At 73.7% G+C, this 27,160-nt stretch overlaps 15 non-coding genes and 10 pseudogenes across 15 annotated transcripts; all 25 read right to left on the bottom strand.

Annotated features, from left to right (window-relative positions):
• Window positions 1–548: 548 nt before the first annotated feature.
• On the bottom strand, window positions 549–667 carry LOC133083741 (5S ribosomal RNA; annotated as a pseudogene).
• A 946-nt stretch (window positions 668–1,613) lies between these two features.
• LOC133083787 (5S ribosomal RNA) lies at window positions 1,614–1,732 on the bottom strand. The gene has a single exon (XR_009699274.1). It is a non-coding gene; the product is annotated as a 5S ribosomal RNA (ribosomal RNA).
• A 918-nt stretch (window positions 1,733–2,650) lies between these two features.
• Window positions 2,651–2,769, bottom strand: LOC133083786 (5S ribosomal RNA). The gene has a single exon (XR_009699273.1). It is a non-coding gene; the product is annotated as a 5S ribosomal RNA (ribosomal RNA).
• Window positions 2,770–3,679: 910 nt separating this feature from the next.
• LOC133083740 (5S ribosomal RNA) lies at window positions 3,680–3,798 on the bottom strand (annotated as a pseudogene).
• Window positions 3,799–4,702: 904 nt separating this feature from the next.
• LOC133083785 (5S ribosomal RNA) lies at window positions 4,703–4,821 on the bottom strand. The gene has a single exon (XR_009699272.1). It is a non-coding gene; the product is annotated as a 5S ribosomal RNA (ribosomal RNA).
• Window positions 4,822–5,731: 910 nt separating this feature from the next.
• LOC133083739 (5S ribosomal RNA) lies at window positions 5,732–5,850 on the bottom strand (annotated as a pseudogene).
• A 946-nt stretch (window positions 5,851–6,796) lies between these two features.
• Window positions 6,797–6,915, bottom strand: LOC133083784 (5S ribosomal RNA). Its single transcript, XR_009699271.1, has one exon. It is a non-coding gene; the product is annotated as a 5S ribosomal RNA (ribosomal RNA).
• Window positions 6,916–7,833: 918 nt separating this feature from the next.
• On the bottom strand, window positions 7,834–7,952 carry LOC133083783 (5S ribosomal RNA). The gene has a single exon (XR_009699270.1). It is a non-coding gene; the product is annotated as a 5S ribosomal RNA (ribosomal RNA).
• A 910-nt stretch (window positions 7,953–8,862) lies between these two features.
• LOC133083738 (5S ribosomal RNA) lies at window positions 8,863–8,981 on the bottom strand (annotated as a pseudogene).
• Window positions 8,982–9,885: 904 nt separating this feature from the next.
• Window positions 9,886–10,004, bottom strand: LOC133083782 (5S ribosomal RNA). The gene has a single exon (XR_009699269.1). It is a non-coding gene; the product is annotated as a 5S ribosomal RNA (ribosomal RNA).
• A 910-nt stretch (window positions 10,005–10,914) lies between these two features.
• On the bottom strand, window positions 10,915–11,033 carry LOC133083737 (5S ribosomal RNA; annotated as a pseudogene).
• Window positions 11,034–11,979: 946 nt separating this feature from the next.
• On the bottom strand, window positions 11,980–12,098 carry LOC133083781 (5S ribosomal RNA). The gene has a single exon (XR_009699268.1). It is a non-coding gene; the product is annotated as a 5S ribosomal RNA (ribosomal RNA).
• Window positions 12,099–13,016: 918 nt separating this feature from the next.
• LOC133083779 (5S ribosomal RNA) lies at window positions 13,017–13,135 on the bottom strand. The gene has a single exon (XR_009699266.1). It is a non-coding gene; the product is annotated as a 5S ribosomal RNA (ribosomal RNA).
• A 910-nt stretch (window positions 13,136–14,045) lies between these two features.
• On the bottom strand, window positions 14,046–14,164 carry LOC133083736 (5S ribosomal RNA; annotated as a pseudogene).
• A 946-nt stretch (window positions 14,165–15,110) lies between these two features.
• Window positions 15,111–15,229, bottom strand: LOC133083778 (5S ribosomal RNA). Its single transcript, XR_009699265.1, has one exon. It is a non-coding gene; the product is annotated as a 5S ribosomal RNA (ribosomal RNA).
• Window positions 15,230–16,147: 918 nt separating this feature from the next.
• LOC133083777 (5S ribosomal RNA) lies at window positions 16,148–16,266 on the bottom strand. Its single transcript, XR_009699264.1, has one exon. It is a non-coding gene; the product is annotated as a 5S ribosomal RNA (ribosomal RNA).
• Window positions 16,267–17,175: 909 nt separating this feature from the next.
• LOC133083735 (5S ribosomal RNA) lies at window positions 17,176–17,294 on the bottom strand (annotated as a pseudogene).
• A 910-nt stretch (window positions 17,295–18,204) lies between these two features.
• Window positions 18,205–18,323, bottom strand: LOC133083776 (5S ribosomal RNA). The gene has a single exon (XR_009699263.1). It is a non-coding gene; the product is annotated as a 5S ribosomal RNA (ribosomal RNA).
• A 1,944-nt stretch (window positions 18,324–20,267) lies between these two features.
• On the bottom strand, window positions 20,268–20,386 carry LOC133083775 (5S ribosomal RNA). Its single transcript, XR_009699262.1, has one exon. It is a non-coding gene; the product is annotated as a 5S ribosomal RNA (ribosomal RNA).
• Window positions 20,387–21,296: 910 nt separating this feature from the next.
• On the bottom strand, window positions 21,297–21,415 carry LOC133083733 (5S ribosomal RNA; annotated as a pseudogene).
• Window positions 21,416–22,323: 908 nt separating this feature from the next.
• On the bottom strand, window positions 22,324–22,442 carry LOC133083732 (5S ribosomal RNA; annotated as a pseudogene).
• A 946-nt stretch (window positions 22,443–23,388) lies between these two features.
• LOC133083774 (5S ribosomal RNA) lies at window positions 23,389–23,507 on the bottom strand. Its single transcript, XR_009699261.1, has one exon. It is a non-coding gene; the product is annotated as a 5S ribosomal RNA (ribosomal RNA).
• A 918-nt stretch (window positions 23,508–24,425) lies between these two features.
• LOC133083773 (5S ribosomal RNA) lies at window positions 24,426–24,544 on the bottom strand. Its single transcript, XR_009699260.1, has one exon. It is a non-coding gene; the product is annotated as a 5S ribosomal RNA (ribosomal RNA).
• Window positions 24,545–25,454: 910 nt separating this feature from the next.
• On the bottom strand, window positions 25,455–25,573 carry LOC133083731 (5S ribosomal RNA; annotated as a pseudogene).
• A 946-nt stretch (window positions 25,574–26,519) lies between these two features.
• Window positions 26,520–26,638, bottom strand: LOC133083772 (5S ribosomal RNA). Its single transcript, XR_009699259.1, has one exon. It is a non-coding gene; the product is annotated as a 5S ribosomal RNA (ribosomal RNA).
• Between the last annotated feature and the right edge of the window lie 522 nt (window positions 26,639–27,160).

The raw sequence follows: 27,160 nt of genomic DNA, 5'->3' as shown, positions 1-27,160 counted from the left end.
AGCTGGCCCGAAGCCACTGGGAGCCACCATGGAGTGGGCACGGCCCCTTAGCCCCAGCAAGGCCCCCCCTTGCCCCCACGCCGCCCGCCGAGCACAGGACCCCGGCCCTGGTGGCCGGCAGGCCCGGAGAAGCGGCCCCGGCCCCCGCCCCCGCTCCCGCCCCCGGCCGTGGCGAAACGGCGGAGGGGGGGGCTTTTTCCGGAGGGAGCTGTGGAGAGACACACGGGCAGACAGGGGGCTGCGGCGCGGCTGGGCTCCGGTGGGGGCGGCCAAGTGCAGGTCGAGGGCCTCGCGGGCCGCACGGACGGCACCCCGGCCTGCGGCGGAGTCTGGGTCCGGGCCAGCCACCACGGGAGCGGCTGGGGTGGCGGCTGCCTTCCAGGGCCGCATTCTGGCCACATGTCCAGCCAGCTCGGCGGGGAGCGATCCCTCCGGCGCGCTGTGTTGGGAGGGACGTGAGGAGGTGAGGCCTGCAGCGGTGCTCAGCGGGGGCGGAGGCGGCCTCGGCCGCGGGCCACTAAATGTCAAGGCGGAGCGGGAGGCAAAAAAGCCTACAGCACTCGGTATTCCCATGTGGTCTCCCATCCAGGTACGAAACAGGCCAGACCCTGATTAGCTTCCGAGATCAGACGAGGTGTGGTGCGTTCAGGGAGGTGTGGCCGTAGAATGCAGCGGGGGCCACGGTGTGCCTCTTGAGGCTTAGCTTCGCTGGTGCTGGCGACTTACCGCCAGCCCGGCAGCCAACCCTCTCCGGCGCGGCCCTGCCGTCCGCCCAGGCAAGCGACAGGAGGCCTCGAGGGCCCGGGGGTGGTGGAGTTGTGGGCGACTTCGCAGCTCAGGTCAGGCGGGACCCTCCAGGCCTGTAGGCGCTTGGCCCTCCGCCCCAGAGCCGCTCAACGCTCACAGGACTTGGCCCCGGAGGCTTAAGGGCCTGTGGCCCTCGGTCCCTTGTGCATTCCCCACCCTGTCAATCCACACAGTGCTAGGCGCAGCCCAGCCACGGCCTGGCCGGCCCGCCTGCCCAACGGCAGTTGGCCCGAAGCCACTGGGAGCCACCATTGAGCCGGCACGGCCCCTTAGACACAGCAACGCCACCCTTGCCCCCACGCCAACTGCCGAGCAAAGTTCCCGGCGCCTGGTGTCTAGCCAGCCCAGCGAACCGGTCCCAGCCCACGACCCCGCTCCCACTCTCGGCCGTGGCGAAGTGGCAAAGGGTGGGCTTTTTCCGGAGGGAGCTGTGGAGAGACACACGGGCAGACAGGGGGCTGCGGCGCGGCTGGGCTCCGGTGGGGGCGGCCAAGTGCAGGTCGAGGGCTTCGTGGGCCGCACGGACGGCACCCCGGCCTGCGGCGGAGTCTGGGTCCGGGCCAGCCACCACGGGAGCGGCTGGGGTGGCGGCTGCCTTCCAGGGCCGCCTTCTGGCCGCCTGGCCGGCCAGGCCGGCGCGGAGCGCCCCCTCTGGCGCGCTGTGGTGGGAGGGGCCGGAGGAGGTGGGGCCTGCAGCGCTGCCCGGCGGGGGCGGGGGCGGGGGCGGAGGCAGCGGCCTCGGCCTCGGCCTCGGCCTCGGCCTAGGCCGCGGGCGACTAAAGGAGAAGGCGGAGCGGGAGGCAAAAAGCCTACAGCACCCGGTATTCCCAGGCGGTCTCCCATCCAAGTACTAACCAGGCCCGACCCTGCTTAGCTTCCGAGATCAGACGAGATCGGGCGCGTTCAGGGTGGTATGGCCGTAGACGTTAAAAGGGGCCCGCGGAGTGCCTCTTGAGGCCCAGCTTCGCTGGCGCTTGCGCCTCCCCGCCAGCCCGGCGGCCAGCCCGCCCCGGCAGGGCCCCGCCGCCCGCCCAGGCAGGGCAACGGCGGCCTCGGGTACCAGGGGGGTGGCGGAGGGTTCGGCGACCTCCCAGCCCAGGGCGGGCGGGACCCACCAAACCGTTCGGCGCTTGGCGCCCCGCCCCAGATCCCGCACGTCGCTCACAGGGACGTGGCCCCGGAGGCTTCAGGGCCCGGGGCCCGCGGTCCCTTGGGCCTCCCCTCTGCCCGCCCACGCGGCGCTAGGCGCAGCCCAGCCGCAGCCCGGGCCGGCCCTCCTGCCCGACGGCAGTCGGCCCTTAACCCACTGGGAGCCACCATTGAGTCGGCACGGCCCCTTAGCCCCAGCAAGGCCACCCTTGCCCCCACGCCACCCGCCGAGCACAGGACCCGGCGCCTTGTGGCCGGCCGGCCCGGAGCACCGGCCCCGGCCCCCGCCCCCGCTCCCGCCCCCGGCCGTGGCGAAACGGCGGAGGGGGGGCTTTTTCCGGAGGGAGCTGTGGAGAGACACACCGGCAGATAGGTGGCTGCGCCGGGGCTGGGCGCTGGTGGGGGCGGCCAGGTGCAGGTCAAGGGGCTCGCGGGCCGCACGGCCGGCACCCGGGCCTGAGGCGGAGTCTGGGTTCAGGCCAGCCACCCCGGGAGCGGCTGGGATGCGGCTGCCTTCCAGGGCCGCCTTCTGGCCGCCTGGCCGGCCAGGCAGGCGGAGAGCGCCCCCTCTGGCGCGCTGTGGTGGGAGGGGCCGGAGGAGGTGGGGCCTGCAGCGGTGCCCGGCGGGGGCGGGGGCGGGGGCGGGGGCGGAGGCGGCGGGCGACTAAAGGAGAAGGCGGAGCGGGAGGCAAAAAGCCTACAGCACCCGGTATTCCCAGGCGGTCTCCCATCCAAGTACTAACCAGGCCCGACCCTGCTTAGCTTCCGAGATCAGACGAGATCGGGCGCGTTCAGGGTGGTATGGCCGTAGACGCAGGAGGGGCCTGCGCGGTGCCTCTTGAGGCCCAGCTTCGCTGGCGCCTGCGCCTTACCGCCATGCCGGCGGCCAGCCCTCTCCCGCAGGGCCCTGCCGCCCGCCCAGGCAGGCGACAGGAGGCCTCGGGGACCCGGGGGTGGCGGAGTGGTGGGCCACCTCGCAGCCCAGGGCGGGCGGGACGCTCCAGGCCCGTCGGCGCTTGGCGCCCCGCCGCAGATCCCGCTCGACGCTCACAGGGACGCGGCCCCGGAGGCTTCAGGGCCCGGCGGCCGCGGTCCCTTGGGCATCCCCCCCTGCCCGCCCACGCGGAGTTAGGCGCAGCCCGGCCACGGCCGGGCCGGCCCTCCGGCCGGGCAGCAGCTGGCCCGAAGCCACTGGGAGCCACCATGGAGTGGGCACGGCCCCTTAGCCCCAGCAAGGCCCCCCCTTGCCCCCACGCCGCCCGCCGAGCACAGGACCCCGGCCCTGGTGGCCGGCAGGCCCGGAGAAGCGGCCCCGGCCCCCGCCCCCGCTCCCGCCCCCGGTCGTGGCGAAACGGCGGAGGGGGGGGCTTTTTCCGGAGGGAGCTGTGGAGAGACACACGGGCAGACAGGGGGCTGCGGCGCGGCTGGGCTCCGGTGGGGGCGGCCAAGTGCAGGTCGAGGGCCTCGCGGGCCGCACGGACGGCACCCCGGCCTGCGGCGGAGTCTGGGTCCGGGCCAGCCACCACGGGAGCGGCTGGGGTGGCGGCTGCCTTCCAGGGCCGCATTCTGGCCGCATGTCCAGCCAGCTCGGCGGGGAGCGATCCCTCCGGCGCGCTGTGTTGGGAGGGACGTGAGGAGGTGAGGCCTGCAGCGGTGCTCAGCGGGGGCGGAGGCGGCCTCGGCCGCGGGCCACTAAATGTCAAGGCGGAGCGGGAGGCAAAAAAGCCTACAGCACTCGGTATTCCCATGTGGTCTCCCATCCAGGTACGAAACAGGCCAGACCCTGATTAGCTTCCGAGATCAGACGAGGTGTGGTGCGTTCAGGGAGGTGTGGCCGTAGAATGCAGCGGGGGCCACGGTGTGCCTCTTGAGGCTTAGCTTCGCTGGTGCTGGCGACTTACCGCCAGCCCGGCAGCCAACCCTCTCCGGCGCGGCCCTGCCGTCCGCCCAGGCAAGCGACAGGAGGCCTCGAGGGCCCGGGGGTGGTGGAGTTGTGGGCGACTTCGCAGCTCAGGTCAGGCGGGACCCTCCAGGCCTGTAGGCGCTTGGCCCTCCGCCCCAGAGCCGCTCAACGCTCACAGGACTTGGCCCCGGAGGCTTAAGGGCCTGTGGCCCTCGGTCCCTTGTGCATTCCCCACCCTGTCAATCCACACAGTGCTAGGCGCAGCCCAGCCACGGCCTGGCCGGCCCGCCTGCCCAACGGCAGTTGGCCCGAAGCCACTGGGAGCCACCATTGAGCCGGCACGGCCCCTTAGACACAGCAACGCCACCCTTGCCCCCACGCCAACTGCCGAGCAAAGTTCCCGGCGCCTGGTGTCTAGCCAGCCCAGCGAACCGGTCCCAGCCCACGACCCCGCTCCCACTCTCGGCCGTGGCGAAGTGGCAAAGGGTGGGCTTTTTCCGGAGGGAGCTGTGGAGAGACACACGGGCAGACAGGGGGCTGCGGCGCGGCTGGGCTCCGGTGGGGGCGGCCAAGTGCAGGTCGAGGGCTTCGTGGGCCGCACGGACGGCACCCCGGCCTGCGGCGGAGTCTGGGTCCGGGCCAGCCACCACGGGAGCGGCTGGGGTGGCGGCTGCCTTCCAGGGCCGCCTTCTGGCCGCCTGGCCGGCCAGGCCGGCGCGGAGCGCCCCCTCTGGCGCGCTGTGGTGGGAGGGGCCGGAGGAGGTGGGGCCTGCAGCGCTGCCCGGCGGGGGCGGGGGCGGAGGCGGCGGGCGACTAAAGGAGAAGGCGGAGCGGGAGGCAAAAAGCCTACAGCACCCGGTATTCCCAGGCGGTCTCCCATCCAAGTACTAACCAGGCCCGACCCTGCTTAGCTTCCGAGATCAGACGAGATCGGGCGCGTTCAGGGTGGTATGGCCGTAGACGCAGGAGGGGCCCGCGCGGTACCTCTTGAGGCCCAGCTTCGCTGGCGCCTGCGCCTTACCGCCATGCCGGCGGCCAGCCCTCTCCGGCAGGGCCCTGCCGCCCGCCCAGGCAGGCGACAGGAGGCCTCGGGGACCCGGGGGTGGCGGAGTGGTGGGCCACCTCGCAGCCCAGGGCGGGCGGGACGCTCCAGGCCCGTCGGCGCTTGGCGCCCCGCCGCAGATCCCGCTCGACGCTCACAGGGACGCGGCCCCGGAGGCTTCAGGGCCCGGCGGCCGCGGTCCCTTGGGCATCCCCCCCTGCCCGCCCACGCGGAGTTAGGCGCAGCCCGGCCACGGCCGGGCCGGCCCTCCGGCCGGGCAGCAGCTGGCCCGAAGCCACTGGGAGCCACCATGGAGTGGGCACGGCCCCTTAGCCCCAGCAAGGCCCCCCCTTGCCCCCACGCCGCCCGCCGAGCACAGGACCCCGGCCCTGGTGGCCGGCAGGCCCGGAGAAGCGGCCCCGGCCCCCGCCCCCGCTCCCGCCCCCGGCCGTGGCGAAACGGCGGAGGGGGGGGCTTTTTCCGGAGGGAGCTGTGGAGAGACACACGGGCAGACAGGGGGCTGCGGCGCGGCTGGGCTCCGGTGGGGGCGGCCAAGTGCAGGTCGAGGGCCTCGCGGGCCGCACGGACGGCACCCCGGCCTGCGGCGGAGTCTGGGTCCGGGCCAGCCACCACGGGAGCGGCTGGGGTGGCGGCTGCCTTCCAGGGCCGCATTCTGGCCGCATGTCCAGCCAGCTCGGCGGGGAGCGATCCCTCCGGCGCGCTGTGTTGGGAGGGACGTGAGGAGGTGAGGCCTGCAGCGGTGCTCAGCGGGGGCGGAGGCGGCCTCGGCCGCGGGCCACTAAATGTCAAGGCGGAGCGGGAGGCAAAAAAGCCTACAGCACTCGGTATTCCCATGTGGTCTCCCATCCAGGTACGAAACAGGCCAGACCCTGATTAGCTTCCGAGATCAGACGAGGTGTGGTGCGTTCAGGGAGGTGTGGCCGTAGAATGCAGCGGGGGCCACGGTGTGCCTCTTGAGGCTTAGCTTCGCTGGTGCTGGCGACTTACCGCCAGCCCGGCAGCCAACCCTCTCCGGCGCGGCCCTGCCGTCCGCCCAGGCAAGCGACAGGAGGCCTCGAGGGCCCGGGGGTGGTGGAGTTGTGGGCGACTTCGCAGCTCAGGTCAGGCGGGACCCTCCAGGCCTGTAGGCGCTTGGCCCTCCGCCCCAGAGCCGCTCAACGCTCACAGGACTTGGCCCCGGAGGCTTAAGGGCCTGTGGCCCTCGGTCCCTTGTGCATTCCCCACCCTGTCAATCCACACAGTGCTAGGCGCAGCCCAGCCACGGCCTGGCCGGCCCGCCTGCCCAACGGCAGTTGGCCCGAAGCCACTGGGAGCCACCATTGAGCCGGCACGGCCCCTTAGACACAGCAACGCCACCCTTGCCCCCACGCCAACTGCCGAGCAAAGTTCCCGGCGCCTGGTGTCTAGCCAGCCCAGCGAACCGGTCCCAGCCCACGACCCCGCTCCCACTCTCGGCCGTGGCGAAGTGGCAAAGGGTGGGCTTTTTCCGGAGGGAGCTGTGGAGAGACACACGGGCAGACAGGGGGCTGCGGCGCGGCTGGGCTCCGGTGGGGGCGGCCAAGTGCAGGTCGAGGGCTTCGTGGGCCGCACGGACGGCACCCCGGCCTGCGGCGGAGTCTGGGTCCGGGCCAGCCACCACGGGAGCGGCTGGGGTGGCGGCTGCCTTCCAGGGCCGCCTTCTGGCCGCCTGGCCGGCCAGGCCGGCGCGGAGCGCCCCCTCTGGCGCGCTGTGGTGGGAGGGGCCGGAGGAGGTGGGGCCTGCAGCGCTGCCCGGCGGGGGCGGGGGCGGGGGCGGAGGCAGCGGCCTCGGCCTCGGCCTCGGCCTCGGCCTAGGCCGCGGGCGACTAAAGGAGAAGGCGGAGCGGGAGGCAAAAAGCCTACAGCACCCGGTATTCCCAGGCGGTCTCCCATCCAAGTACTAACCAGGCCCGACCCTGCTTAGCTTCCGAGATCAGACGAGATCGGGCGCGTTCAGGGTGGTATGGCCGTAGACGTTAAAAGGGGCCCGCGGAGTGCCTCTTGAGGCCCAGCTTCGCTGGCGCTTGCGCCTCCCCGCCAGCCCGGCGGCCAGCCCGCCCCGGCAGGGCCCCGCCGCCCGCCCAGGCAGGGCAACGGCGGCCTCGGGTACCAGGGGGGTGGCGGAGGGTTCGGCGACCTCCCAGCCCAGGGCGGGCGGGACCCACCAAACCGTTCGGCGCTTGGCGCCCCGCCCCAGATCCCGCACGTCGCTCACAGGGACGTGGCCCCGGAGGCTTCAGGGCCCGGGGCCCGCGGTCCCTTGGGCCTCCCCTCTGCCCGCCCACGCGGCGCTAGGCGCAGCCCAGCCGCAGCCCGGGCCGGCCCTCCTGCCCGACGGCAGTCGGCCCTTAACCCACTGGGAGCCACCATTGAGTCGGCACGGCCCCTTAGCCCCAGCAAGGCCACCCTTGCCCCCACGCCACCCGCCGAGCACAGGACCCGGCGCCTTGTGGCCGGCCGGCCCGGAGCACCGGCCCCGGCCCCCGCCCCCGCTCCCGCCCCCGGCCGTGGCGAAACGGCGGAGGGGGGGCTTTTTCCGGAGGGAGCTGTGGAGAGACACACCGGCAGATAGGTGGCTGCGCCGGGGCTGGGCGCTGGTGGGGGCGGCCAGGTGCAGGTCAAGGGGCTCGCGGGCCGCACGGCCGGCACCCGGGCCTGAGGCGGAGTCTGGGTTCAGGCCAGCCACCCCGGGAGCGGCTGGGATGCGGCTGCCTTCCAGGGCCGCCTTCTGGCCGCCTGGCCGGCCAGGCAGGCGGAGAGCGCCCCCTCTGGCGCGCTGTGGTGGGAGGGGCCGGAGGAGGTGGGGCCTGCAGCGGTGCCCGGCGGGGGCGGGGGCGGGGGCGGGGGCGGAGGCGGCGGGCGACTAAAGGAGAAGGCGGAGCGGGAGGCAAAAAGCCTACAGCACCCGGTATTCCCAGGCGGTCTCCCATCCAAGTACTAACCAGGCCCGACCCTGCTTAGCTTCCGAGATCAGACGAGATCGGGCGCGTTCAGGGTGGTATGGCCGTAGACGCAGGAGGGGCCCGCGCGGTGCCTCTTGAGGCCCAGCTTCGCTGGCGCCTGCGCCTTACCGCCATGCCGGCGGCCAGCCCTCTCCCGCAGGGCCCTGCCGCCCGCCCAGGCAGGCGACAGGAGGCCTCGGGGACCCGGGGGTGGCGGAGTGGTGGGCCACCTCGCAGCCCAGGGCGGGCGGGACGCTCCAGGCCCGTCGGCGCTTGGCGCCCCGCCGCAGATCCCGCTCGACGCTCACAGGGACGCGGCCCCGGAGGCTTCAGGGCCCGGCGGCCGCGGTCCCTTGGGCATCCCCCCCTGCCCGCCCACGCGGAGTTAGGCGCAGCCCGGCCACGGCCGGGCCGGCCCTCCGGCCGGGCAGCAGCTGGCCCGAAGCCACTGGGAGCCACCATGGAGTGGGCACGGCCCCTTAGCCCCAGCAAGGCCCCCCCTTGCCCCCACGCCGCCCGCCGAGCACAGGACCCCGGCCCTGGTGGCCGGCAGGCCCGGAGAAGCGGCCCCGGCCCCCGCCCCCGCTCCCGCCCCCGGTCGTGGCGAAACGGCGGAGGGGGGGGCTTTTTCCGGAGGGAGCTGTGGAGAGACACACGGGCAGACAGGGGGCTGCGGCGCGGCTGGGCTCCGGTGGGGGCGGCCAAGTGCAGGTCGAGGGCCTCGCGGGCCGCACGGACGGCACCCCGGCCTGCGGCGGAGTCTGGGTCCGGGCCAGCCACCACGGGAGCGGCTGGGGTGGCGGCTGCCTTCCAGGGCCGCATTCTGGCCGCATGTCCAGCCAGCTCGGCGGGGAGCGATCCCTCCGGCGCGCTGTGTTGGGAGGGACGTGAGGAGGTGAGGCCTGCAGCGGTGCTCAGCGGGGGCGGAGGCGGCCTCGGCCGCGGGCCACTAAATGTCAAGGCGGAGCGGGAGGCAAAAAAGCCTACAGCACTCGGTATTCCCATGTGGTCTCCCATCCAGGTACGAAACAGGCCAGACCCTGATTAGCTTCCGAGATCAGACGAGGTGTGGTGCGTTCAGGGAGGTGTGGCCGTAGAATGCAGCGGGGGCCACGGTGTGCCTCTTGAGGCTTAGCTTCGCTGGTGCTGGCGACTTACCGCCAGCCCGGCAGCCAACCCTCTCCGGCGCGGCCCTGCCGTCCGCCCAGGCAAGCGACAGGAGGCCTCGAGGGCCCGGGGGTGGTGGAGTTGTGGGCGACTTCGCAGCTCAGGTCAGGCGGGACCCTCCAGGCCTGTAGGCGCTTGGCCCTCCGCCCCAGAGCCGCTCAACGCTCACAGGACTTGGCCCCGGAGGCTTAAGGGCCTGTGGCCCTCGGTCCCTTGTGCATTCCCCACCCTGTCAATCCACACAGTGCTAGGCGCAGCCCAGCCACGGCCTGGCCGGCCCGCCTGCCCAACGGCAGTTGGCCCGAAGCCACTGGGAGCCACCATTGAGCCGGCACGGCCCCTTAGACACAGCAACGCCACCCTTGCCCCCACGCCAACTGCCGAGCAAAGTTCCCGGCGCCTGGTGTCTAGCCAGCCCAGCGAACCGGTCCCAGCCCACGACCCCGCTCCCACTCTCGGCCGTGGCGAAGTGGCAAAGGGTGGGCTTTTTCCGGAGGGAGCTGTGGAGAGACACACGGGCAGACAGGGGGCTGCGGCGCGGCTGGGCTCCGGTGGGGGCGGCCAAGTGCAGGTCGAGGGCTTCGTGGGCCGCACGGACGGCACCCCGGCCTGCGGCGGAGTCTGGGTCCGGGCCAGCCACCACGGGAGCGGCTGGGGTGGCGGCTGCCTTCCAGGGCCGCCTTCTGGCCGCCTGGCCGGCCAGGCCGGCGCGGAGCGCCCCCTCTGGCGCGCTGTGGTGGGAGGGGCCGGAGGAGGTGGGGCCTGCAGCGCTGCCCGGCGGGGGCGGGGGCGGAGGCGGCGGGCGACTAAAGGAGAAGGCGGAGCGGGAGGCAAAAAGCCTACAGCACCCGGTATTCCCAGGCGGTCTCCCATCCAAGTACTAACCAGGCCCGACCCTGCTTAGCTTCCGAGATCAGACGAGATCGGGCGCGTTCAGGGTGGTATGGCCGTAGACGCAGGAGGGGCCCGCGCGGTACCTCTTGAGGCCCAGCTTCGCTGGCGCCTGCGCCTTACCGCCATGCCGGCGGCCAGCCCTCTCCGGCAGGGCCCTGCCGCCCGCCCAGGCAGGCGACAGGAGGCCTCGGGGACCCGGGGGTGGCGGAGTGGTGGGCCACCTCGCAGCCCAGGGCGGGCGGGACGCTCCAGGCCCGTCGGCGCTTGGCGCCCCGCCGCAGATCCCGCTCGACGCTCACAGGGACGCGGCCCCGGAGGCTTCAGGGCCCGGCGGCCGCGGTCCCTTGGGCATCCCCCCCTGCCCGCCCACGCGGAGTTAGGCGCAGCCCGGCCACGGCCGGGCCGGCCCTCCGGCCGGGCAGCAGCTGGCCCGAAGCCACTGGGAGCCACCATGGAGTGGGCACGGCCCCTTAGCCCCAGCAAGGCCCCCCCTTGCCCCCACGCCGCCCGCCGAGCACAGGACCCCGGCCCTGGTGGCCGGCAGGCCCGGAGAAGCGGCCCCGGCCCCCGCCCCCGCTCCCGCCCCCGGCCGTGGCGAAACGGCGGAGGGGGGGGCTTTTTCCGGAGGGAGCTGTGGAGAGACACACGGGCAGACAGGGGGCTGCGGCGCGGCTGGGCTCCGGTGGGGGCGGCCAAGTGCAGGTCGAGGGCCTCGCGGGCCGCACGGACGGCACCCCGGCCTGCGGCGGAGTCTGGGTCCGGGCCAGCCACCACGGGAGCGGCTGGGGTGGCGGCTGCCTTCCAGGGCCGCATTCTGGCCGCATGTCCAGCCAGCTCGGCGGGGAGCGATCCCTCCGGCGCGCTGTGTTGGGAGGGACGTGAGGAGGTGAGGCCTGCAGCGGTGCTCAGCGGGGGCGGAGGCGGCCTCGGCCGCGGGCCACTAAATGTCAAGGCGGAGCGGGAGGCAAAAAAGCCTACAGCACTCGGTATTCCCATGTGGTCTCCCATCCAGGTACGAAACAGGCCAGACCCTGATTAGCTTCCGAGATCAGACGAGGTGTGGTGCGTTCAGGGAGGTGTGGCCGTAGAATGCAGCGGGGGCCACGGTGTGCCTCTTGAGGCTTAGCTTCGCTGGTGCTGGCGACTTACCGCCAGCCCGGCAGCCAACCCTCTCCGGCGCGGCCCTGCCGTCCGCCCAGGCAAGCGACAGGAGGCCTCGAGGGCCCGGGGGTGGTGGAGTTGTGGGCGACTTCGCAGCTCAGGTCAGGCGGGACCCTCCAGGCCTGTAGGCGCTTGGCCCTCCGCCCCAGAGCCGCTCAACGCTCACAGGACTTGGCCCCGGAGGCTTAAGGGCCTGTGGCCCTCGGTCCCTTGTGCATTCCCCACCCTGTCAATCCACACAGTGCTAGGCGCAGCCCAGCCACGGCCTGGCCGGCCCGCCTGCCCAACGGCAGTTGGCCCGAAGCCACTGGGAGCCACCATTGAGCCGGCACGGCCCCTTAGACACAGCAACGCCACCCTTGCCCCCACGCCAACTGCCGAGCAAAGTTCCCGGCGCCTGGTGTCTAGCCAGCCCAGCGAACCGGTCCCAGCCCACGACCCCGCTCCCACTCTCGGCCGTGGCGAAGTGGCAAAGGGTGGGCTTTTTCCGGAGGGAGCTGTGGAGAGACACACGGGCAGACAGGGGGCTGCGGCGCGGCTGGGCTCCGGTGGGGGCGGCCAAGTGCAGGTCGAGGGCTTCGTGGGCCGCACGGACGGCACCCCGGCCTGCGGCGGAGTCTGGGTCCGGGCCAGCCACCACGGGAGCGGCTGGGGTGGCGGCTGCCTTCCAGGGCCGCCTTCTGGCCGCCTGGCCGGCCAGGCCGGCGCGGAGCGCCCCCTCTGGCGCGCTGTGGTGGGAGGGGCCGGAGGAGGTGGGGCCTGCAGCGCTGCCCGGCGGGGGCGGGGGCGGGGGCGGAGGCAGCGGCCTCGGCCTCGGCCTCGGCCTCGGCCTAGGCCGCGGGCGACTAAAGGAGAAGGCGGAGCGGGAGGCAAAAAGCCTACAGCACCCGGTATTCCCAGGCGGTCTCCCATCCAAGTACTAACCAGGCCCGACCCTGCTTAGCTTCCGAGATCAGACGAGATCGGGCGCGTTCAGGGTGGTATGGCCGTAGACGTTAAAAGGGGCCCGCGGAGTGCCTCTTGAGGCCCAGCTTCGCTGGCGCTTGCGCCTCCCCGCCAGCCCGGCGGCCAGCCCGCCCCGGCAGGGCCCCGCCGCCCGCCCAGGCAGGGCAACGGCGGCCTCGGGTACCAGGGGGGTGGCGGAGGGTTCGGCGACCTCCCAGCCCAGGGCGGGCGGGACCCACCAAACCGTTCGGCGCTTGGCGCCCCGCCCCAGATCCCGCACGTCGCTCACAGGGACGTGGCCCCGGAGGCTTCAGGGCCCGGGGCCCGCGGTCCCTTCGGCCTCCCCTCTGCCCGCCCACGCGGCGCTAGGCGCAGCCCAGCCGCAGCCCGGGCCGGCCCTCCTGCCCGACGGCAGTCGGCCCTTAACCCACTGGGAGCCACCATTGAGTCGGCACGGCCCCTTAGCCCCAGCAAGGCCACCCTTGCCCCCACGCCACCCGCCGAGCACAGGACCCGGCGCCTTGTGGCCGGCCGGCCCGGAGCACCGGCCCCGGCCCCCGCCCCCGCTCCCGCCCCCGGCCGTGGCGAAACGGCGGAGGGGGGGCTTTTTCCGGAGGGAGCTGTGGAGAGACACACCGGCAGATAGGTGGCTGCGCCGGGGCTGGGCGCTGGTGGGGGCGGCCAGGTGCAGGTCAAGGGGCTCGCGGGCCGCACGGCCGGCACCCGGGCCTGAGGCGGAGTCTGGGTTCAGGCCAGCCACCCCGGGAGCGGCTGGGATGCGGCTGCCTTCCAGGGCCGCCTTCTGGCCGCCTGGCCGGCCAGGCAGGCGGAGAGCGCCCCCTCTGGCGCGCTGTGGTGGGAGGGGCCGGAGGAGGTGGGGCCTGCAGCGGTGCCCGGCGGGGGCGGGGGCGGGGGCGGGGGCGGAGGCGGCGGGCGACTAAAGGAGAAGGCGGAGCGGGAGGCAAAAAGCCTACAGCACCCGGTATTCCCAGGCGGTCTCCCATCCAAGTACTAACCAGGCCCGACCCTGCTTAGCTTCCGAGATCAGACGAGATCGGGCGCGTTCAGGGTGGTATGGCCGTAGACGCAGGAGGGGCCCGCGCGGTGCCTCTTGAGGCCCAGCTTCGCTGGCGCCTGCGCCTTACCGCCATGCCGGCGGCCAGCCCTCTCCCGCAGGGCCCTGCCGCCCGCCCAGGCAGGCGACAGGAGGCCTCGGGGACCCGGGGGTGGCGGAGTGGTGGGCCACCTCGCAGCCCAGGGCGGGCGGGACGCTCCAGGCCCGTCGGCGCTTGGCGCCCCGCCGCAGATCCCGCTCGACGCTCACAGGGACGCGGCCCCGGAGGCTTCAGGGCCCGGCGGCCGCGGTCCCTTGGGCATCCCCCCCTGCCCGCCCACGCGGAGTTAGGCGCAGCCCGGCCACGGCCGGGCCGGCCCTCCGGCCGGGCAGCAGCTGGCCCGAAGCCACTGGGAGCCACCATGGAGTGGGCACGGCCCCTTAGCCCCAGCAAGGCCCCCCCTTGCCCCCACGCCGCCCGCCGAGCACAGGACCCCGGCCCTGGTGGCCGGCAGGCCCAGAGAAGCGGCCCCGGCCCCCGCCCCCGCTCCCGCCCCCGGCCGTGGCGAAACGGCGGAGGGGGGGGCTTTTTCCGGAGGGAGCTGTGGAGAGACACACGGGCAGACAGGGGGCTGCGGCGCGGCTGGGCTCCGGTGGGGGCGGCCAAGTGCAGGTCGAGGGCCTCGCGGGCCGCACGGACGGCACCCCGGCCTGCGGCGGAGTCTGGGTCCGGGCCAGCCACCACGGGAGCGGCTGGGGTGGCGGCTGCCTTCCAGGGCCGCATTCTGGCCGCATGTCCAGCCAGCTCGGCGGGGAGCGATCCCTCCGGCGCGCTGTGTTGGGAGGGACGTGAGGAGGTGAGGCCTGCAGCGGTGCTCAGCGGGGGCGGAGGCGGCCTCGGCCGCGGGCCACTAAATGTCAAGGCGGAGCGGGAGGCAAAAAAGCCTACAGCACTCGGTATTCCCATGTGGTCTCCCATCCAGGTACGAAACAGGCCAGACCCTGATTAGCTTCCGAGATCAGACGAGGTGTGGTGCGTTCAGGGAGGTGTGGCCGTAGAATGCAGCGGGGGCCACGGTGTGCCTCTTGAGGCTTAGCTTCGCTGGTGCTGGCGACTTACCGCCAGCCCGGCAGCCAACCCTCTCCGGCGCGGCCCTGCCGTCCGCCCAGGCAAGCGACAGGAGGCCTCGAGGGCCCGGGGGTGGTGGAGTTGTGGGCGACTTCGCAGCTCAGGTCAGGCGGGACCCTCCAGGCCTGTAGGCGCTTGGCCCTCCGCCCCAGAGCCGCTCAACGCTCACAGGACTTGGCCCCGGAGGCTTAAGGGCCTGTGGCCCTCGGTCCCTTGTGCATTCCCCACCCTGTCAATCCACACAGTGCTAGGCGCAGCCCAGCCACGGCCTGGCCGGCCCGCCTGCCCAACGGCAGTTGGCCCGAAGCCACTGGGAGCCACCATTGAGCCGGCACGGCCCCTTAGACACAGCAACGCCACCCTTGCCCCCACGCCAACTGCCGAGCAAAGTTCCCGGCGCCTGGTGTCTAGCCAGCCCAGCGAACCGGTCCCAGCCCACGACCCCGCTCCCACTCTCGGCCGTGGCGAAGTGGCAAAGGGTGGGCTTTTTCCGGAGGGAGCTGTGGAGAGACACACGGGCAGACAGGGGGCTGCGGCGCGGCTGGGCTCCGGTGGGGGCGGCCAAGTGCAGGTCGAGGGCTTCGTGGGCCGCACGGACGGCACCCCGGCCTGCGGCGGAGTCTGGGTCCGGGCCAGCCACCACGGGAGCGGCTGGGGTGGCGGCTGCCTTCCAGGGCCGCCTTCTGGCCGCCTGGCCGGCCAGGCCGGCGCGGAGCGCCCCCTCTGGCGCGCTGTGGTGGGAGGGGCCGGAGGAGGTGGGGCCTGCAGCGCTGCCCGGCGGGGGCGGGGGCGGGGGCGGAGGCAGCGGCCTCGGCCTCGGCCTCGGCCTCGGCCTAGGCCGCGGGCGACTAAAGGAGAAGGCGGAGCGGGAGGCAAAAAGCCTACAGCACCCGGTATTCCCAGGCGGTCTCCCATCCAAGTACTAACCAGGCCCGACCCTGCTTAGCTTCCGAGATCAGACGAGATCGGGCGCGTTCAGGGTGGTATGGCCGTAGACGTTAAAAGGGGCCCGCGGAGTGCCTCTTGAGGCCCAGCTTCGCTCGCGCTTGCGCCTCCCCGCCAGCCCGGCGGCCAGCCCGCCCCGGCAGGGCCCCGCCGCCCGCCCAGGCAGGGCAACGGCGGCCTCGGGTACCAGGGGGGTGGCGGAGGGTTCGGCGACCTCCCAGCCCAGGGCGGGCGGGACCCACCAAACCGTTCGGCGCTTGGCGCCCCGCCCCAGATCCCGCACGTCGCTCACAGGGACGTGGCCCCGGAGGCTTCAGGGCCCGGGGCCCGCGGTCCCTTGGGCCTCCCCTCTGCCCGCCCACGCGGCGCTAGGCGCAGCCCAGCCGCAGCCCGGGCCGGCCCTCCTGCCCGACGGCAGTCGGCCCTTAACCCACTGGGAGCCACCATTGAGTCGGCACGGCCCCTTAGCCCCAGCAAGGCCACCCTTGCCCCCACGCCACCCGCCGAGCACAGGACCCGGCGCCTTGTGGCCGGCCGGCCCGGAGCACCGGCCCCGGGCCCCGCCCCCGCTCCCGCCCCCGGCCGTGGCGAAACGGCGGAGGGGGGGCTTTTTCCGGAGGGAGCTGTGGAGAGACACACCGGCAGATAGGTGGCTGCGCCGGGGCTGGGCGCTGGTGGGGGCGGCCAGGTGCAGGTCAAGGGGCTCGCGGGCCGCACGGCCGGCACCCGGGCCTGAGGCGGAGTCTGGGTTCAGGCCAGCCACCCCGGGAGCGGCTGGGATGCGGCTGCCTTCCAGGGCCGCCTTCTGGCCGCCTGGCCGGCCAGGCAGGCGGAGAGCGCCCCCTCTGGCGCGCTGTGGTGGGAGGGGCCGGAGGAGGTGGGGCCTGCAGCGGTGCCCGGCGGGGGCGGGGGCGGGGGCGGGGGCGGAGGCGGCGGGCGACTAAAGGAGAAGGCGGAGCGGGAGACAAAAAGCCTACAGCACCCGGTATTCCCAGGCGGTCTCCCATCCAAGTACTAACCAGGCCCGACCCTGCTTAGCTTCCGAGATCAGACGAGATCGGGCGCGTTCAGGGTGGTATGGCCGTAGACGCAGGAGGGGCCCGCGCGGTGCCTCTTGAGGCCCAGCTTCGCTGGCGCCTGCGCCTTACCGCCATGCCGGCGGCCAGCCCTCTCCCGCAGGGCCCTGCCGCCCGCCCAGGCAGGCGACAGGAGGCCTCGGGGACCCGGGGGTGGCGGAGTGGTGGGCCACCTCGCAGCCCAGGGCGGGCGGGACGCTCCAGGCCCGTCGGCGCTTGGCGCCCCGCCGCAGATCCCGCTCGACGCTCACAGGGACGCGGCCCCGGAGGCTTCAGGGCCCGGCGGCCGCGGTCCCTTGGGCATCCCCCCCTGCCCGCCCACGCGGAGTTAGGCGCAGCCCGGCCACGGCCGGGCCGGCCCTCCGGCCGGGCAGCAGCTGGCCCGAAGCCACTGGGAGCCACCATGGAGTGGGCACGGCCCCTTAGCCCCAGCAAGGCCCCCCCTTGCCCCCACGCCGCCCGCCGAGCACAGGACCCCGGCCCTGGTGGCCGGCAGGCCCGGAGAAGCGGCCCCGGCCCCCGCCCCCGCTCCCGCCCCCGGCCGTGGCGAAACGGCGGAGGGGGGGCTTTTTCCGGAGGGAGCTGTGGAGAGACACACGGGCAGACAGGGGGCTGCGGCGCGGCTGGGCTCCGGTGGGGGCGGCCAAGTGCAGGTCGAGGGCCTCGCGGGCCGCACGGACGGCACCCCGGCCTGCGGCGGAGTCTGGGTCCGGGCCAGCCACCACGGGAGCGGCTGGGGTGGCGGCTGCCTTCCAGGGCCGCATTCTGGCCGCATGTCCAGCCAGCTCGGCGGGGAGCGATCCCTCCGGCGCGCTGTGTTGGGAGGGACGTGAGGAGGTGAGGCCTGCAGCGGTGCTCAGCGGGGGCGGAGGCGGCCTCGGCCGCGGGCCACTAAATGTCAAGGCGGAGCGGGAGGCAAAAAAGCCTACAGCACTCGGTATTCCCATGTGGTCTCCCATCCAGGTACGAAACAGGCCAGACCCTGATTAGCTTCCGAGATCAGACGAGGTGTGGTGCGTTCAGGGAGGTGTGGCCGTAGAATGCAGCGGGGGCCACGGTGTGCCTCTTGAGGCTTAGCTTCGCTGGTGCTGGCGACTTACCGCCAGCCCGGCAGCCAACCCTCTCCGGCGCGGCCCTGCCGTCCGCCCAGGCAAGCGACAGGAGGCCTCGAGGGCCCGGGGGTGGTGGAGTTGTGGGCGACTTCGCAGCTCAGGTCAGGCGGGACCCTCCAGGCCTGTAGGCGCTTGGCCCTCCGCCCCAGAGCCGCTCAACGCTCACAGGACTTGGCCCCGGAGGCTTAAGGGCCTGTGGCCCTCGGTCCCTTGTGCATTCCCCACCCTGTCAATCCACACAGTGCTAGGCGCAGCCCAGCCACGGCCTGGCCGGCCCGCCTGCCCAACGGCAGTTGGCCCGAAGCCACTGGGAGCCACCATTGAGCCGGCATGGCCCCTTAGACACAGCAACGCCACCCTTGCCCCCACGCCAACTGCCGAGCAAAGTTCCCGGCGCCTGGTGTCTAGCCAGCCCAGCGAACCGGTCCCAGCCCACGACCCCGCTCCCACTCTCGGCCGTGGCGAAGTGGCAAAGGGTGGGCTTTTTCCGGAGGGAGCTGTGGAGAGACACACGGGCAGACAGGGGGCTGCGGCGCGGCTGGGCTCCGGTGGGGGCGGCCAAGTGCAGGTCGAGGGCTTCGTGGGCCGCACGGACGGCACCCCGGCCTGCGGCGGAGTCTGGGTCCGGGCCAGCCACCACGGGAGCGGCTGGGGTGGCGGCTGCCTTCCAGGGCCGCCTTCTGGCCGCCTGGCCGGCCAGGCCGGCGCGGAGCGCCCCCTCTGGCGCGCTGTGGTGGGAGGGGCCGGAGGAGGTGGGGCCTGCAGCGCTGCCCGGCGGGGGCGGGGGCGGGGGCGGAGGCGGCGGGCGACTAAAGGAGAAGGCGGAGCGGGAGGCAAAAAGCCTACAGCACCCGGTATTCCCAGGCGGTCTCCCATCCAAGTACTAACCAGGCCCGACCCTGCTTAGCTTCCGAGATCAGACGAGATCGGGCGCGTTCAGGGTGGTATGGCCGTAGACGCAGGAGGGGCCCGCGCGGTACCTCTTGAGGCCCAGCTTCGCTGGCGCCTGCGCCTTACCGCCATGCCGGCGGCCAGCCCTCTCCGGCAGGGCCCTGCCGCCCGCCCAGGCAGGCGACAGGAGGCCTCGGGGACCCGGGGGTGGCGGAGTGGTGGGCCACCTCGCAGCCCAGGGCGGGCGGGACGCTCCAGGCCCGTCGGCGCTTGGCGCCCCGCCGCAGATCCCGCTCGACGCTCACAGGGACGCGGCCCCGGAGGCTTCAGGGCCCGGCGGCCGCGGTCCCTTGGGCATCCCCCCCTGCCCGCCCACGCGGAGTTAGGCGCAGCCCGGCCACGGCCGGGCCGGCCCTCCGGCCGGGCAGCAGCTGGCCCGAAGCCACTGGGAGCCACCATGGAGTGGGCACGGCCCCTTAGCCCCAGCAAGGCCCCCCCTTGCCCCCACGCCGCCCGCCGAGCACAGGACACCGGCCCTGGTGGCCGGCAGGCCCGGAGAAGCGGCCCCGGCCCCCGCCCCCGCTCCCGCCCCCGGCCGTGGCGAAACGGCGGAGGGGGGGGCTTTTTCCGGAGGGAGCTGTGGAGAGACACACGGGCAGACAGGGGGCTGCGGCGCGGCTGGGCTCCAGTGGGGGCGGCCAAGTGCAGGTCGAGGGCCTCGCGGGCCGCACGGACGGCACCCCGGCCTGCGGCGGAGTCTGGGTCCGGGCCAGCCACCACGGGAGCGGCTGGGGTGGCGGCTGCCTTCCAGGGCCGCATTCTGGCCGCATGTCCAGCCAGCTCGGCGGGGAGCGATCCCTCCGGCGCGCTGTGTTGGGAGGGACGTGAGGAGGTGAGGCCTGCAGCGGTGCTCAGCGGGGGCGGAGGCGGCCTCGGCCGCGGGCCACTAAATGTCAAGGCGGAGCGGGAGGCAAAAAAGCCTACAGCACTCGGTATTCCCATGTGGTCTCCCATCCAGGTATGAAACAGGCCAGACCCTGATTAGCTTCCGAGATCAGATGAGGTGTGGTGCGTTCAGGGAGGTGTGGCCGTAGAATGCAGCGGGGGCCACGGTGTGCCTCTTGAGGCTTAGCTTCGCTGGTGCTGGCGACTTACCGCCAGCCCGGCAGCCAACCCTCTCCGGCGCGGCCCTGCCGTCCGCCCAGGCAAGCGACAGGAGGCCTCGAGGGCCCGGGGGTGGTGGAGTTGTGGGCGACTTCGCAGCTCAGGTCAGGCGGGACCCTCCAGGCCTGTAGGCGCTTGGCCCTCCGCCCCAGAGCCGCTCAACGCTCACAGGACTTGGCCCCGGAGGCTTAAGGGCCTGTGGCCCTCGGTCCCTTGTGCATTCCCCACCCTGTCAATCCACACAGTGCTAGGCGCAGCCCAGCCACGGCCTGGCCGGCCCGCCTGCCCAACGGCAGTTGGCCCGAAGCCACTGGGAGCCACCATTGAGCCGGCACGGCCCCTTAGACACAGCAACGCCACCCTTGCCCCCACGCCAACTGCCGAGCAAAGTTCCCGGCGCCTGGTGTCTAGCCAGCCCAGCGAACCGGTCCCAGCCCACGACCCCGCTCCCACTCTCGGCCGTGGCGAAGTGGCAAAGGGTGGGCTTTTTCCGGAGGGAGCTGTGGAGAGACACACCGGCAGATAGGTGGCTGCGCCGGGGCTGGGCGCTGGTGGGGGCGGCCAGGTGCAGGTCAAGGGGCTCGCGGGCCGCACGGCCGGCACCCGGGCCTGAGGCGGAGTCTGGGTTCAGGCCAGCCACCCCGGGAGCGGCTGGGATGCGGCTGCCTTCCAGGGCCGCCTTCTGGCCGCCTGGCCGGCCAGGCAGGCGGAGAGCGCCCCCTCTGGCGCGCTGTGGTGGGAGGGGCCGGAGGAGGTGGGGCCTGCAGCGGTGCCCGGCGGGGGCGGGGGCGGGGGCGGGGGCGGAGGCGGCGGGCGACTAAAGGAGAAGGCGGAGCGGGAGGCAAAAAGCCTACAGCACCCGGTATTCCCAGGCGGTCTCCCATCCAAGTACTAACCAGGCCCGACCCTGCTTAGCTTCCGAGATCAGACGAGATCGGGCGCGTTCAGGGTGGTATGGCCGTAGACGCAGGAGGGGCCCGCGCGGTGCCTCTTGAGGCCCAGCTTCGCTGGCGCCTGCGCCTTACCGCCATGCCGGCGGCCAGCCCTCTCCCGCAGGGCCCTGCCGCCCGCCCAGGCAGGCGACAGGAGGCCTCGGGGACCCGGGGGTGGCGGAGTGGTGGGCCACCTCGCAGCCCAGGGCGGGCGGGACGCTCCAGGCCCGTCGGCGCTTGGCGCCCCGCCGCAGATCCCGCTCGACGCTCACAGGGACGCGGCCCCGGAGGCTTCAGGGCCCGGCGGCCGCGGTCCCTTGGGCATCCCCCCCTGCCCGCCCACGCGGAGTTAGGCGCAGCCCGGCCACGGCCGGGCCGGCCCTCCGGCCGGGCAGCAGCTGGCCCGAAGCCACTGGGAGCCACCATGGAGTGGGCACGGCCCCTTAGCCCCAGCAAGGCCCCCCCTTGCCCCCACGCCGCCCGCCGAGCACAGGACACCGGCCCTGGTGGCCGGCAGGCCCGGAGAAGCGGCCCCGGCCCCCGCCCCCGCTCCCGCCCCCGGTCGTGGCGAAACGGCGGAGGGGGGGGCTTTTTCCGGAGGGAGCTGTGGAGAGACACACGGGCAGACAGGGGGCTGCGGCGCGGCTGGGCTCCGGTGGGGGCGGCCAAGTGCAGGTCGAGGGCCTCGCGGGCCGCACGGACGGCACCCCGGCCTGCGGCGGAGTCTGGGTCCGGGCCAGCCACCACGGGAGCGGCTGGGGTGGCGGCTGCCTTCCAGGGCCGCATTCTGGCCGCATGTCCAGCCAGCTCGGCGGGGAGCGATCCCTCCGGCGCGCTGTGTTGGGAGGGACGTGAGGAGGTGAGGCCTGCAGCGGTGCTCAGCGGGGGCGGAGGCGGCCTCGGCCGCGGGCCACTAAATGTCAAGGCGGAGCGGGAGGCAAAAAAGCCTACAGCACTCGGTATTCCCATGTGGTCTCCCATCCAGGTACGAAACAGGCCAGACCCTGATTAGCTTCCGAGATCAGACGAGGTGTGGTGCGTTCAGGGAGGTGTGGCCGTAGAATGCAGCGGGGGCCACGGTGTGCCTCTTGAGGCTTAGCTTCGCTGGTGCTGGTGACTTACCGCCAGCCCGGCAGCCAACCCTCTCCGGCGCGGCCCTGCCGTCCGCCCAGGCAAGCGACAGGAGGCCTCGAGGGCCCGGGGGTGGTGGAGTTGTGGGCGACTTCGCAGCTCAGGTCAGGCGGGACCCTCCAGGCCTGTAGGCGCTTGGCCCTCCGCCCCAGAGCCGCTCAACGCTCACAGGACTTGGCCCCGGAGGCTTAAGGGCCTGTGGCCCTCGGTCCCTTGTGCATTCCCCACCCTGTCAATCCACACAGTGCTAGGCGCAGCCCAGCCACGGCCTGGCCGGCCCGCCTGCCCAACGGCAGTTGGCCCGAAGCCACTGGGAGCCACCATTGAGCCGGCACGGCCCCTTAGACACAGCAACGCCACCCTTGCCCCCACGCCAACTGCCGAGCAAAGTTCCCGGCGCCTGGTGTCTAGCCAGCCCAGCGAACCGGTCCCAGCCCACGACCCCGCTCCCACTCTCGGCCGTGGCGAAGTGGCAAAGGGTGGGCTTTTTCCGGAGGGAGCTGTGGAGAGACACACGGGCAGACAGGGGGCTGCGGCGCGGCTGGGCTCCGGTGGGGGCGGCCAAGTGCAGGTCGAGGGCCTCGCGGGCCGCACGGACGGCACCCCGGCCTGCGGCGGAGTCTGGGTCCGGGCCAGCCACCACGGGAGCGGCTGGGGTGGCGGCTGCCTTCCAGGGCCGCATTCTGGCCGCATGTCCAGCCAGCTCGGCGGGGAGCGATCCCTCCGGCGCGCTGTGTTGGGAGGGACGTGAGGAGGTGAGGCCTGCAGCGGTGCTCAGCGGGGGCGGAGGCGGCCTCGGCCGCGGGCCACTAAATGTCAAGGCGGAGCGGGAGGCAAAAAAGCCTACAGCACTCGGTATTCCCATGTGGTCTCCCATCCAGGTACGAAACAGGCCAGACCCTGATTAGCTTCCGAGATCAGACGAGGTGTGGTGCGTTCAGGGAGGTGTGGCCGTAGAATGCAGCGGGGGCCACGGTGTGCCTCTTGAGGCTTAGCTTCGCTGGTGCTGGCGACTTACCGCCAGCCCGGCAGCCAACCCTCTCCGGCGCGGCCCTGCCGTCCGCCCAGGCAAGCGACAGGAGGCCTCGAGGGCCCGGGGGTGGTGGAGTTGTGGGCGACTTCGCAGCTCAGGTCAGGCGGGACCCTCCAGGCCTGTAGGCGCTTGGCCCTCCGCCCCAGAGCCGCTCAACGCTCACAGGACTTGGCCCCGGAGGCTTAAGGGCCTGTGGCCCTCGGTCCCTTGTGCATTCCCCACCCTGTCAATCCACACAGTGCTAGGCGCAGCCCAGCCACGGCCTGGCCGGCCCGCCTGCCCAACGGCAGTTGGCCCGAAGCCACTGGGAGCCACCATTGAGCCGGCACGGCCCCTTAGACACAGCAACGCCACCCTTGCCCCCACGCCAACTGCCGAGCAAAGTTCCCGGCGCCTGGTGTCTAGCCAGCCCAGCGAACCGGTCCCAGCCCACGACCCCGCTCCCACTCTCGGCCGTGGCGAAGTGGCAAAGGGTGGGCTTTTTCCGGAGGGAGCTGTGGAGAGACACACGGGCAGACAGGGGGCTGCGGCGCGGCTGGGCTCCGGTGGGGGCGGCCAAGTGCAGGTCGAGGGCTTCGTGGGCCGCACGGACGGCACCCCGGCCTGCGGCGGAGTCTGGGTCCGGGCCAGCCACCACGGGAGCGGCTGGGGTGGCGGCTGCCTTCCAGGGCCGCCTTCTGGCCGCCTGGCCGGCCAGGCCGGCGCGGAGCGCCCCCTCTGGCGCGCTGTGGTGGGAGGGGCTGGAGGAGGTGGGGCCTGCAGCGCTGCCCGGCGGGGGCGGGGGCGGGGGCGGAGGCAGCGGCCTCGGCCTCGGCCTCGGCCTCGGCCTAGGCCGCGGGCGACTAAAGGAGAAGGCGGAGCGGGAGGCAAAAAGCCTACAGCACCCGGTATTCCCAGGCGGTCTCCCATCCAAGTACTAACCAGGCCCGACCCTGCTTAGCTTCCGAGATCAGACGAGATCGGGCGCGTTCAGGGTGGTATGGCCGTAGACGTTAAAAGGGGCCCGCGGAGTGCCTCTTGAGGCCCAGCTTCGCTGGCGCTTGCGCCTCCCCGCCAGCCCGGCGGCCAGCCCGCCCCGGCAGGGCCCCGCCGCCCGCCCAGGCAGGGCAACGGCGGCCTCGGGTACCAGGGGGGTGGCGGAGGGTTCGGCGACCTCCCAGCCCAGGGCGGGCGGGACCCACCAAACCGTTCGGCGCTTGGCGCCCCGCCCCAGATCCCGCACGTCGCTCACAGGGACGTGGCCCCGGAGGCTTCAGGGCCCGGGGCCCGCGGTCCCTTGGGCCTCCCCTCTGCCCGCCCACGCGGCGCTAGGCGCAGCCCAGCCGCAGCCCGGGCCGGCCCTCCTGCCCGACGGCAGTCGGCCCTTAACCCACTGGGAGCCACCATTGAGTCGGCACGGCCCCTTAGCCCCAGCAAGGCCACCCTTGCCCCCACGCCACCCGCCGAGCACAGGACCCGGCGCCTTGTGGCCGGCCGGCCCGGAGCACCGGCCCCGGCCCCCGCCCCCGCTCCCGCCCCCGGCCGTGGCGAAACGGCGGAGGGGGGGCTTTTTCCGGAGGGAGCTGTGGAGAGACACACCGGCAGATAGGTGGCTGCGCCGGGGCTGGGCGCTGGTGGGGGCGGCCAGGTGCAGGTCAAGGGGCTCGCGGGCCGCACGGCCGGCACCCGGGCCTGAGGCGGAGTCTGGGTTCAGGCCAGCCACCCCGGGAGCGGCTGGGATGCGGCTGCCTTCCAGGGCCGCCTTCTGGCCGCCTGGCCGGCCAGGCAGGCGGAGAGCGCCCCCTCTGGCGCGCTGTGGTGGGAGGGGCCGGAGGAGGTGGGGCCTGCAGCGGTGCCCGGCGGGGGCGGGGGCGGGGGCGGGGGCGGAGGCGGCGGGCGACTAAAGGAGAAGGCGGAGCGGGAGGCAAAAAGCCTACAGCACCCGGTATTCCCAGGCGGTCTCCCATCCAAGTACTAACCAGGCCCGACCCTGCTTAGCTTCCGAGATCAGACGAGATCGGGCGCGTTCAGGGTGGTATGGCCGTAGACGCAGGAGGGGCCCGCGCGGTGCCTCTTGAGGCCCAGCTTCGCTGGCGCCTGCGCCTTACCGCCATGCCGGCGGCCAGCCCTCTCCCGCAGGGCCCTGCCGCCCGCCCAGGCAGGCGACAGGAGGCCTCGGGGACCCGGGGGTGGCGGAGTGGTGGGCCACCTCGCAGCCCAGGGCGGGCGGGACGCTCCAGGCCCGTCGGCGCTTGGCGCCCCGCCGCAGATCCCGCTCGACGCTCACAGGGACGCGGCCCCGGAGGCTTCAGGGCCCGGCGGCCGCGGTCCCTTGGGCATCCCCCCCTGCCCGCCCACGCGGAGTTAGGCGCAGCCCGGCCACGGCCGGGCCGGCCCTCCGGCCGGGCAGCAGCTGGCCCGAAGCCACTGGGAGCCACCATGGAGTGGGCACGGCCCCTTAGCCCCAGCAAGGCCACCGCTTGCCCCCACGCCGCCCGCCGAGCACAGGACCCCGGCCCTGGTGGCCGGCAGGCCCGGAGAAGCGGCCCCGGCCCCCGCCCCCGCTCCCGCCCCCGGTCGTGGCGAAACGGCGGAGGGGGGGGCTTTTTCCGGAGGGAGCTGTGGAGAGACACACGGGCAGACAGGGGGCTGCGGCGCGGCTGGGCTCCGGTGGGGGCGGCCAAGTGCAGGTCGAGGGCCTCGCGGGCCGCACGGACGGCACCCCGGCCTGCGGCGGAGTCTGGGTCCGGGCCAGCCACCACGGGAGCGGCTGGGGTGGCGGCTGCCTTCCAGGGCCGCATTCTGGCCGCATGTCCAGCCAGCTCGGCGGGGAGCGATCCCTCCGGCGCGCTGTGTTGGGAGGGACGTGAGGAGGTGAGGCCTGCAGCGGTGCTCAGCGGGGGCGGAGGCGGCCTCGGCCGCGGGCCACTAAATGTCAAGGCGGAGCGGGAGGCAAAAAAGCCTACAGCACTCGGTATTCCCATGTGGTCTCCCATCCAGGTACGAAACAGGCCAGACCCTGATTAGCTTCCGAGATCAGACGAGGTGTGGTGCGTTCAGGGAGGTGTGGCCGTAGAATGCAGCGGGGGCCACGGTGTGCCTCTTGAGGCTTAGCTTCGCTGGTGCTGGCGACTTACCGCCAGCCCGGCAGCCAACCCTCTCCGGCGCGGCCCTGCCGTCCGCCCAGGCAAGCGACAGGAGGCCTCGAGGGCCCGGGGGTGGTGGAGTTGTGGGCGACTTCGCAGCTCAGGTCAGGCGGGACCCTCCAGGCCTGTAGGCGCTTGGCCCTCCGCCCCAGAGCCGCTCAACGCTCACAGGACTTGGCCCCGGAGGCTTAAGGGCCTGTGGCCCTCGGTCCCTTGTGCATTCCCCACCCTGTCAATCCACACAGTGCTAGGCGCAGCCCAGCCACGGCCTGGCCGGCCCGCCTGCCCAACGGCAGTTGGCCCGAAGCCACTGGGAGCCACCATTGAGCCGGCACGGCCCCTTAGACACAGCAACGCCACCCTTGCCCCCACGCCAACTGCCGAGCAAAGTTCCCGGCGCCTGGTGTCTAGCCAGCCCAGCGAACCGGTCCCAGCCCACGACCCCGCTCCCACTCTCGGCCGTGGCGAAGTGGCAAAGGGTGGGCTTTTTCCGGAGGGAGCTGTGGAGAGACACACGGGCAGACAGGGGGCTGCGGCGCGGCTGGGCTCCGGTGGGGGCGGCCAAGTGCAGGTCGAGGGCTTCGTGGGCCGCACGGACGGCACCCCGGCCTGCGGCGGAGTCTGGGTCCGGGCCAGCCACCACGGGAGCGGCTGGGGTGGCGGCTGCCTTCCAGGGCCGCCTTCTGGCCGCCTGGCCGGCCAGGCCGGCGCGGAGCGCCCCCTCTGGCGCGCTGTGGTGGGAGGGGCTGGAGGAGGTGGGGCCTGCAGCGCTGCCCGGCGGGGGCGGGGGCGGGGGCGGAGGCAGCGGCCTCGGCCTCGGCCTCGGCCTCGGCCTAGGCCGCGGGCGACTAAAGGAGAAGGCGGAGCGGGAGGCAAAAAGCCTACAGCACCCGGTATTCCCAGGCGGTCTCCCATCCAAGTACTAACCAGGCCCGACCCTGCTTAGCTTCCGAGATCAGACGAGATCGGGCGCGTTCAGGGTGGTATGGCCGTAGACGTTAAAAGGGGCCCGCGGAGTGCCTCTTGAGGCCCAGCTTCGCTGGCGCTTGCGCCTCCCCGCCAGCCCGGCGGCCAGCCCGCCCCGGCAGGGCCCCGCCGCCCGCCCAGGCAGGGCAACGGCGGCCTCGGGTACCAGGGGGGTGGCGGAGGGTTCGGCGACCTCCCAGCCCAGGGCGGGCGGGACCCACCAAACCGTTCGGCGCTTGGCGCCCCGCCCCAGATCCCGCACGTCGCTCACAGGGACGTGGCCCCGGAGGCTTCAGGGCCCGGGGCCCGCGGTCCCTTGGGCCTCCCCTCTGCCCGCCCACGCGGCGCTAGGCGCAGCCCAGCCGCAGCCCGGGCCGGCCCTCCTGCCCGACGGCAGTCGGCCCTTAACCCACTGGGAGCCACCATTGAGTCGGCACGGCCCCTTAGCCCCAGCAAGGCCACCCTTGCCCCCACGCCACCCGCCGAGCACAGGACCCGGCGCCTTGTGGCCGGCCGGCCCGGAGCACCGGCCCCGGCCCCCGCCCCCGCTCCC

Source organism: Eubalaena glacialis, unplaced genomic scaffold, assembly GCF_028564815.1.
Source record: "Eubalaena glacialis isolate mEubGla1 unplaced genomic scaffold, mEubGla1.1.hap2.+ XY scaffold_629, whole genome shotgun sequence".
NCBI lineage: Eukaryota > Metazoa > Chordata > Mammalia > Artiodactyla > Balaenidae > Eubalaena > Eubalaena glacialis.
Note: the sequence above shows the minus strand (reverse complement) of the source record. Positions and strands in the feature narration are given on the sequence as shown.